The following is a 10,326-nucleotide window of genomic DNA, read 5'->3' on the forward strand; positions in this document are numbered from 1 at the left end:
GTTGGGGCCCCTTTTTTGCAGCCACACCTGTAGTTTTCTCCTACCACGCTTGGAAGGCTGAGCTGTATTCAAGTGGGTTGCAATCCTGCACCCATAAAAGATGTCTCTTACTGACTGTTACACGGTCCTTAAATACCATGGTTTTGTGGCTCTAGTGAGTATTTTACAGCACCTTTAGTGTACATGTGTGTAAGGCTTGACTCCAAAGCCAACTGTGATTATCATGAATGAAGGAAACATTAATATCAACTTCTCCAGTGCGCATAATGTCACTCCCCACCTGATTGGGCGCTGATGGAAAATTATCGATCCAAATCAGTTGACATTTGGTGCTTATATAATTCCCACCCTCCCAACAATCAGCTGTCTGTAAGCAGCACTGGATAATTACTCTCCTGCCACATGTCCTTATTCTCCGTGCATTATTAATTACTGATTGCAGTAAGAAAACTTACAGCTTAAACCGCTCTTTCACAAATCTGTTTGTATTCAATGCAGTATGGAGGTGGTGCAACACCTGCAGATTTGTTGACATCCCGTTGGGTGATTGGCACCTGGCATTTAATTTGTCAGCTCTTTCCATAATTAGTTAACGCCAACTCCCGCTGGGCATTCAAGCGCAGCATTGACGTTTCCTTTTAATCCTTCCTGTAGCATGTCCAATCATGCTTGTAATCATACTGTCGTCAGTGCATGAAATAAATAACGTTCTACCATTTACAAATCTATAGAACCGTCTGTGTTCAAGACTTTGTCAGGCAGAAAATGAGATGGCTTCCTTTCATTTTTCAGAAAGACCCTGTTGTGTGTACAGTGTATTGTGGGTGTTTTTAATTTAGGTGATCCAATAGCCTTTACATCCAACCTTAATAAATCAATTTAATCATTTTGTAACTTCTTGTCCAAGCTTGTTAGCTAAAGGGTGTTTGCAATGTATGTTACAGATCTAATAAATGTTGGCTATCGTACACTGAGGATGGCTTGGACCTGAAATGGTTTGCAAAATGTATTACCTACATGTCAGCTTTATAAATTAATAATGTTTTTTCCAATGTAAATAATGCTAGTAAAGAATGTGGTGTGGTAATATTACTGTAGGTGTCCAGCGGCAAAGTTTATTTGCAAAAGAGAGAGCTGTGATTTAAACACTGTGGCAAGCAGCAATCAGAAAGTTAGAGAGATCAAATACGGCTCTCCAAGCAATGTCACTGAATTGTTGACCAATGTATTTGTGTTTCATATTATTTATATGTTATATTAAATGTATTTGTTTAAGAAAAAAGCCCTTGATGTACCTTTGTTGCCATCAATATTGTATGGGCCACATATTATATTTATTTAATATTAAAAGGGGGTCTATTTTCATTCGCAGTTGAAAAATGTACTATATCTAGCGCGCCATATCTGTTAATCGCTGATATTTTTCTAAAATTGAAATAGAACTCCTAAAATTTCTGTATCCGGTCATGTTGCTCCTAAATTCAAAACAATACTAGGTCTGATTCTCTGCGTTGCAGATAGAATCGACTTTTAAAGTAAAGCACAAAATCCAGTTAAAGCCAGTCCATCCAGACACTGTCTGTCTGGAACACAAGTCTGTCTTTAAGTTAGGAAGAAGGCAATGGACTGACTGTCGTATAATGCGTTTAAAACTGCAAATGTTATTCATTCATATGCTGTCCAGCCTCATAAAAGTAGTAAGAGCTTGGATTTTGAACCTTGTAGAAAACAGAAACAATAAATAAAATTAGTGAAAAAACTGATAGAGAGATACAATTTTTTTGCTGTGCTAAAATGATTGCTTCCTTTATCTATAATTATTTGAAAACTTATCCAAGAATCATTAAAAAAACCATTTTATAGTTGTTGAAGTGTCAATGTGAATTCTTTAACAAGTATGGAAACGCATGAAGGGCTGCACATATGTAGTTACTAGAGGTACATCAACCTCTAATAAATGTCAACCTCCATGGAAAAGGTGGGGATATGTAGTCCAGTGCTTGCTCAACTCCTCCCTGCTCTCTCATTAATTTAACAAATCCGTCAGCACTAAATCCATTGCCTATCGCTGTGTATTTATGTGAGTGAATCTTCCCCCACTATCAGCTGTAGACCAAACCAAGTTGGCATAATTCGGAGGAAAGCCAGGCTAGTTAGGTGGTATCGTAATCCACTTCCAAACCACAGGTTGAATCCTAACTGAGACATTACAACTACAAAACCCTATTGGCGAAAATGTGAAGTAGTTAGAAGCCAGTCTGTGATAAGCGTTCAAGGTAGGGGCTTATGAAGAATAAAAATAGAGATCAGCCTGGAAAAAGAAAAGTTTTCTACGTAAAAATCTACCTGTTGTTAATTTCATACAGTCGAATACACATAATTATGCACTGTCCAGTTTTCTAATAATTGTTTTGGCGAAATGTGGTATTTTTGAGAGGGATGAGCAGTTTGTCTTTCCACCTCCAAGAACTAGGTACGGATTGCACCTATACTCCATCCGGCTGCCCTACTTCACTACCGTTATTTGTTTTTAATTGCATGGAGCTTTCAACAGGTTTTAACGCCAAAACCAAAATAAACATCCTACTAACATAACCAAGACCAGAAAGTTTGTGTATAAAGATGAGAATCAGCTTGTTGCATACACTTTCAAACGACAGCCCATGAAATGTTACACATCTTCCAATTACATCCCATTTACTGTCTTTTTTTTTTTAATTATTCTCCAAGAATTGTGCAGTCAATGCGACTCCAATATTAAACCGTGAAGGAATTATATATAGCTAAAGGCTGTTTTTATTAAAGCTGGTTAAGTTAATCCAAGAAAACGCAATTTCAAAAAACTTAAATAGATAACAATAATATGAATATTTCTTAAATAGTAATCTTTTGCATTAAGAAATTATTGATAAAGATTCCATTTAAAATGTATTGTGACTAAAACAAACTTCCAATTTCCAAGACGCTTTAAGGAACCTTAAAAACTAATAGTTTAAACCATTGAATTTCTGTCAGAACCCCGAAAAGCCCAAATAAAATTATAATCACAACCCTAAGAAAGGAAATGTTAGTCAGACGCTCCCAATTGCGCATTGACATGACCCGCTCGAACTCAATGTCTCATTTTCAAAACAGCTCCCCTGTAACGATAAGTGAAACGCTGGACTTTAACCTGCCGCGAAGAAAACCAGTGGGTCAATCTGAATTTTATTGTCAAACCAACGGGCCAGCCCAAATATAAGGTATAAATGTGTAAAACCAATAAAAAAATTCAGTTATGTGCAAAATGGGCTTAACAATAAAATGTGAAAAGCAATGAAAGCTATGAGCATTTACTCTAAAAGGCCCAACCTAGAGCCAGTGTTCGGTTTCTCCATGGCTACTGTAGAAACATGGCGGTTCAACGTGGCAGCCTCTGTAGAAGAAGTCATCCTGTAGATAGAAATGTCTCATTCTAAGGTAATTCAGGTGATTACATATCTATAAATAAGTTATATTCCATTTCTGCCATTAGATCTAAATGTTACACACTGGACCTTTAATCCGCAGCTGAAAATAGACAATTCCCTCCCATTCGAGTAACATTTGATCTAAAAAATCGACGGGGGGAAATGTGTGAAGTTGATGTTAGTCAGTAATGTCTAAACTAAAATATTATAAATGGAACACTTGTGGGACTGAAAGTATATTTATGATGTTACATTGTGTGAATACTCATAACAACTATAGGTGTGTGTGTGTGACTCAGAAATAAAGTACTGGATTTCCTGTACTATATCCTCTGTTGGTGAGGGAGGATCGTGTTTCACTCCTCATCTCTTCATATTGTCTCATCTTCCTCGCTGCAGCTTTGCTTTGTCCTTAAGAGAGAATATAGTTGGCCTGCCCTCTATTAGTTCCTATCTTATTACCATAGTAGCCTGATCATAGGTGTATTATCATTCAGTGTCCATAGAAACATCATCAAAACAAGATTTGTTATTAAACTGATTTAGAGTTAGATATATTCCGCATGCATACTGGGTTTTAATTCCATGGTTAACTAGTGTCCGGAGTACTTGATATGTTCTGATTATAAAACCTGATAAAACCTTTACTTTAGAAACGGTTATCCGATGAGTCTAAAGTACAGCACAGTGTAAGACAAAGACCATTTTCAGTGTTCAAGTGGTCCTGGTAAACTAAAGATGATGCAATTCAAAACACTTTCTTTTCCTTTTTTCTGATGAGTGGTGCCATGTTGACTTCATCAGTGGGGGGAGGCAGCATGAATGAAAGACTTTTGTGTTGACAGTGGAGTGCATGAATCAGCAGTGACTCTGCAGTGAAGAAGACCGGAGAGGCTTCGTATTCAGCCTGACCAATCCTGGTTCATTTTGAGCTTATTTAAAAAGACAAAGAGCCAGAAGACGGGATGAAGAGCCGCATAAATTTAATGAATAAACTTCTAAAAAAAGATATTAATCATTTTGTCATCACAGTATCATTTTGAAAAATTGTACTTTTACTTATCTCAGTCCAACATTGCTGCAGGTCTGGACAGGAGAAAAAGATATGGCTTCTACTTCTCCACATTTACGCCAACATCCTGGTGTTGCCTCCTTAGAGTACTTTAGGGTTGCGATTGCAACGATTAAATGCAAATTCTTCCAATCCCTGTGAATTCTTTGCAATTTTGTCCAATTACTGCAACCTTTCCACAAATTTGACAAATGATCGTCGAAGTTTTATCAATCATAGCAGTTCCCCTTGCAAAAAGTTGAGCCATACTTTGCCAAACTCACTTCCTTGTTTTGGTTGTGAAGATGCAGACATGTGCAACACGAACATTTACCAACAAACATTAGTGCTTAAGACCATGCAAGGCAATTCCCTGATGTTCTGCATGAAAGCGGAGGTAAACTGTTTTACACTGTGTACAATGTTGTTGTGGAACACAAACAAAAGTCATTGATTTACAAACACATTTCTACCACAAAACACACTCAGAGGGTTGCTTTCTTTTGTGCAATTTTCACTTGCTCAAAAATTTCATAGCTGCCATAAACTGGAGCCTAATTAGTATCATTGGTAACACCTGTTTATCCTATTTCATGTCAAAATGGCTGCTGTGAAAAAGGTCTATACATGCACTGCAAGCTCTTCTCATGTATTTGTACGAGGTTTTGGGACTGCCACAGTGTGTAACAACTGTCCTTGCCTGCTCTCCCACCAGAAGTTCACTGTGTATGGGTGTGCGTGCGTGCGTGTGTGTGTGTGTGTGTGTGTGTGTGTGTGTTCTAACAGCTGAATTGGTTGTAGGCTACTTTTCTTGTTGACCGAATGCTCTCTTTTCATCATCTTGGCTTGAGCTGAACTAAACATGCCACAGTCTGGCTGAGAGTGAATTTGAGCTTTTAGAAAAGGGGTGAGCTGGATTAATAACACAGGGCCCTTTGGGGGGGGGGGGGCACAAGATAAACGGTTAAGGGATCACCAGAGTTGCTACAATTCATCTTGAGGAAGACATGAATGTTTGTAGTGAATTTCATGACCATCCGTCAGCCCTCTGAAAAGTCAGAGGTTGATTGCAGTCATCAGGCTTCACTCTCTAAAAACAATGAGATGTATTAATAATATTGAGATGTTTTAGTCTTAACCAAAGCGTCGGACTGACTGACAGACTGACGTTGAATACAGTCATACCAGTAAACGTCACTGTACGTGTTCCACTGACCTCAGTTGAGCTGCTTTTCGTGTACATTAGTTGTGTTCTAAGTGGCCTCTGTGCTTCACTCTGTTTGTGCAGTTTATTTCTGGCCTTTCTTACACTCTCTAGGGACTGGGTGGTGTTTGCGTCTTTATGTGCCAGGGTGGGGGCTCAAGCCATAAACTACCTTCTCCTCCCTGCCCTGCCCACTGACAGGGTTGCGCAACAAAAATGTAAAAACCGCTGGGGTCGTGTGATATCGCCCTCTGGCATGTTACAGATGGTTGTCGATAGAAAAGTTGCAGCTTGCTGTTTTAGCCTGAGCCAGTAATGCATGAATAGTGCATGTGTCGATAAATGAATGACATCCCGTTGGCAATTTGTCACTTAAAAGCTGCCAGATGGTTGAGTGTGTGCGTTTGTTTATAGTTCACGCCTTTGAACTTGTATGTGATTGGCGTGTGTTACTGTCCTGCGTGCTATGTTTCACCGCACACAGTTACATACGTCGTCTTTTTTCCCCCCTCCCAAACAAAGGAGTCATTTGTGGAGCGTATGCAGGGAGGAAGAATAGCTTGGTGTTTCTCCTTGTTGTGAGCGTCTCCTCTGACACTGTAGGCTCCAGTCAGCTACTTTACTAGGTGGTGGGTGGACTGTGTCCTCGTGTGTCTGTGTGAATTGCATTGATTCATTCATACTGCCCTCTCCTGCACAGGGCCCCTCAGGCATTCCTACCACAGCCCCCAGACCTGGTTTGGAACAATGTCAAGTCAATTCAAATCAGGCCTTGGAAGTTGCTTCCGGTTGTAGCCCACTGTAGGTAATTAATTCAGCAGGCTATGGTAAAATAGAGTTTTATGTTCTTCTACAATTTGTGTTTTCAGGATTTATATCAAATTATGTATTATCTTATAGCTCTAAGGTGACTATAATTTAGATTTATCAAAAATATAAAATTCATCTGACCAGAGTTTCACTTTTCAGTTTCGCAATAGTGTTATTATGAGCAGATCACTGTGGTTTACTGAGTTCAGGTGTTGCCAGCACTCTGTTTGGTCATGTGTGTGAAGTGTGTGTGGGTGGAAGTTGCTGAAATCTTGGCTTCCGCTTCATCTCAATAGATGGTAAGTTTCATTTGCCTTGAAATACAAAGAAAGACCAGGACTAGCAGACGTTAAACTGAAATATAATAATTGTGTAAAGGTGGTTGATTTTATGTGTTTTATCCCCAAATGTAATGGGGATTATATTTAGTATGTTAAAAATTAACTGACTCACTATCATTTAACAGAAGCATTGTTTCATGTTATAGTTAGAACGGTCGATGGTCGATAACATATTTTATATATCTTCATTAGTACAAACTGTGCTTATTATCAGCCTGTGTGTTCAAACTGAGTGTGCGTCTGCAGTGGGCCCTACAGGGCAACCGAATCCTTTTCTGTTCAAACCCTGTAAACCTATCCAGGGTCCTGGCTCGGACTCATTCTCTCATCACAGTATTAGGTCTCTCTGCAGATGCACAAAGACCCATGGGTGCTCACTTTCAGCCACAGGGGAGACTTAGTGCTTTCAATGGTGTTTATTTGCCTTGTGTTGTTGTCTACACAGGAAATACAGTGGTTCTGCTATTAGAGGTGATGCAAGCTCTCTGTAATGCCTTATGAAAGGAATAATTATGACATTTTGTCCCCTTCAGACTACACCCTGACTTATTTTTTTTCTCTCAGGCAAGTCCTGAAACCTACTACTGGGTTTGTGTTGACCAATGGATGAGGATGAAATCATGTGAGCGTGTGCTAGCCTCGCAGTGCCATGGACTTGTAGCTGGGCAAAATCTCACCTCAATGGACTGGGGGCCTCTTCTGCATGTGGCTGACCTTCTGTCATTAACCTGAGAGGAGTTTCTACGGTGTCAGAGCAGACACTGGACTCAGACCAGGAAAGAAAACCAGGTAAGAAGATCATATACGCTCATACTTTCAGTATCTCAGACAATAGCACTATCAATGCTATTCTTTTTGCAGCTGGGTGTGACTGTGTGCTGTGCATGTGTTTGCCATAGTGCATACTGATTAAACACACACACACTAGTTGTGTTGTGTATCTGAAAGTTTATCCGCCATACTCTCTGTTTGCTTTTCTGTCTCAATGTGTGTGAGCTATGCAGACATGAGTTCATGCCAAACAGTGACCGTGCTTTCCTCAAAGCGGGGAGGACCACTCACCAGCTCACTGTACAGTCTGAATGGGAACTATTCACCTTTGAAACGCAGAGGAGCAAATACCGGGGATGATGTCATGTTGGGTAACACTGTTGTTTTGTGTGTGTGTGTGTGTGTGTGTGTGTGTGTGTGTTAAAGATAACATGACAGGATGAAGAAAAGAGGAAAAAAATCCTCCACATCTTGCACATTTTTCATGGTCTCCTTGCATATACACACCTAAAAACAGAAGGTGGATGTGGTTGACCATTTCCTGTTTCATCACACTTGTTTGTGTATCCAAAGGGGGGAAATCTGTCACGTCCCAGATTCATTTATTTTCTTTTTGTGGGACAGTCACCGGACAACAATCCCTAGCTGATGAGGTAGCGTAGGAGGAAGTGAGAGTCACAAGTGGTGGCTTTAATAGGAACCCCTCTGTTCCTCGGGCACAAACAGACCCACGCACAGGATGCCGGCTAGCCAGACACTCCCAAACAGGTGCCTGCAAGGCTCGAGAAGAGAAATAATAATTTAGTGTGTGTTTGAGAGCCATGATAAAGTGGAAAGTGAAAGGAACAGATTGTGTGAATGTGTACAGTATGAGTGCCGTGAATGTAGGAATTGTGCCAACATGCCATTGTGTGTGAGAGGGTGCACTCACTGACACTTTGTATATGCTTTTGTTTTGTGAAACGGCACACGAACGATTTAATGCTGCCGCCAGGCCGGTTGTTTACTTATCAGGGGCAGACCATCAGTGTTTAGCTGTGTAAACGGATCTATAATTGGAGCAGCGTGGAGGGCAGGTGGAGTAGCGGCCATTTTAAAGATGTTTATCTCTAAGTGCTGTTCTGGTCAGTCCAGGCCTCCTTCGTCTGCCAGAAGGGGATGTTATTGAAACACTGCATTTGTAGTCTTAGCAATTAAAGATGTGTTAAGGAAAGTGAAGCTCAGTGGTGGAAATATATTTACTCATGTGCTGTTGAGTCTAATTGTAGTATAATTTCTCATATATAATCTAAAGGTCCAGTTTGAAGGATTTAGTAGCTTCAAGCGGTGTAATTGCAGGTCGCAACTTCCTCGCTTCATTGCACGAAAGATATATATAAAGGCCTCATTCTAGGTAATTATATCATAACTTTTCCTATATTCAGGTGATTATACACTAATGAAAATATACCTTTCAATATTAGAACCCATCTCTTTACTTTATGACATTTATTCAACAGCTATAGAGACTTTTACATACAAAACACCAACTTATAAAATGAAACATTATTATATATCCAACAACCCAGCAGTATATGAAGTATTTAGCAGGGTTCAAATCCTATCTGTGGCCCTTTGCTGCGTGTTATTCCCTCTCTCTCACCCCTTTCCTGTCACTCTTCAGCTGTCTCTATTGATTCGATACAATACAATGCAGTCTGATGTAGTTCTTATCATTTGTTTAATGTACACATTTATTTATTTTCCATTCTAAATTAAAACTAGCCAAACAAGTGACGTTGCTTGCCATCAAATACATATATTTTAGAATATACCAGAAATTATTATGTAAGTATTTTCTTCTTAATGGCATGGGAAAAAAATGGAAGTCAATCATTTCAGAATTGCATCATTGTGTTTACTGCTTTTCCAATAGACACAGACCAAAAGACTTTCTGCCGTGATTACCTTGGTTTGGCACCATTGCCTCATCTCTGCGGTCCAAATCTCCTGTACTACCGGTGTAAACACTGCTGTGGTGGTCTCTGAGCACCCTGTCCCAGGTATCCTGGGCAGTAGGGCTAAGCTAACTAGCTCACAGCAGCTAACGTTTCTCCATATAATAAATTTTTTTTTTTAAGTTTTTGTTTTTGGCCTTTTATTGCCTTTATTGATAGTGCCAACCAAAGATAGACAGGAAAGAGGGATGACACGCAGCAAAGGGCCGCAGGTCGGATTCGAACCCAGGCCGCTGNTCGCCAGCTCTACCGACTGAGCAATGCAATTGTATATGCAGAACTTTTGTTATCACATATTTTTATTTAACCTCTGCATATGTTGATTGATTGAACCCAGAAGAGCAAATTTGCTTCTGTCGATCAGAGAGGTTTTTTCATAAAATTCTGGTCATTTTATAATATAGGGCAGACATAGTGAAAGCCAACCAGGGAGAAGGAGAGCTTTGAGAACAAAAATGTATTTACATGTCAAAAAAGTTTAATTAAAATAAATGAGCCCTGCAAGGTTTACTAACCTATTATTCATGCTGTGTGCTCTGCATGATACAGTTCTTGCGACTGGTGACTGGTAAAACAGTAAAGAGAATTTTAGGTTTCACTGGCTGTTCTGACCTGAAGGTAAAAATGTAGTTCGTGTCCCTGCATTTGTCAAAGATAATTAAAGTGAGGGGGAGAGAAAATGTGTTCCATTGTGGCCTGTGAT

At 39.7% G+C, this 10,326-nt stretch overlaps 1 protein-coding gene across 5 annotated transcripts in view; it reads left to right on the forward strand.

Annotated features, from left to right (window-relative positions):
• Positions 1 to 7,419: 7,419 nt before the first annotated feature.
• The window catches only part of tnk2b (tyrosine kinase, non-receptor, 2b), a gene marked incomplete at its 5' end in the record, with an annotated part of 49,724 nt that continues 46,817 nt past the window's right edge, over positions 7,420 to 10,326 (forward strand). For all 5 annotated transcript variants that reach the window (XM_035670216.1, XM_035670219.1, XM_035670217.1 and 2 more), the window contains 1 exon segment: positions 7,420 to 7,644.

Source organism: Morone saxatilis, unplaced genomic scaffold, assembly GCF_004916995.1.
Source record: "Morone saxatilis isolate NCDOM2014 unplaced genomic scaffold, NCSU_SB_2.0 Contig23, whole genome shotgun sequence".
In the NCBI taxonomy this organism is placed as follows: domain Eukaryota; kingdom Metazoa; phylum Chordata; class Actinopteri; family Moronidae; genus Morone; species Morone saxatilis.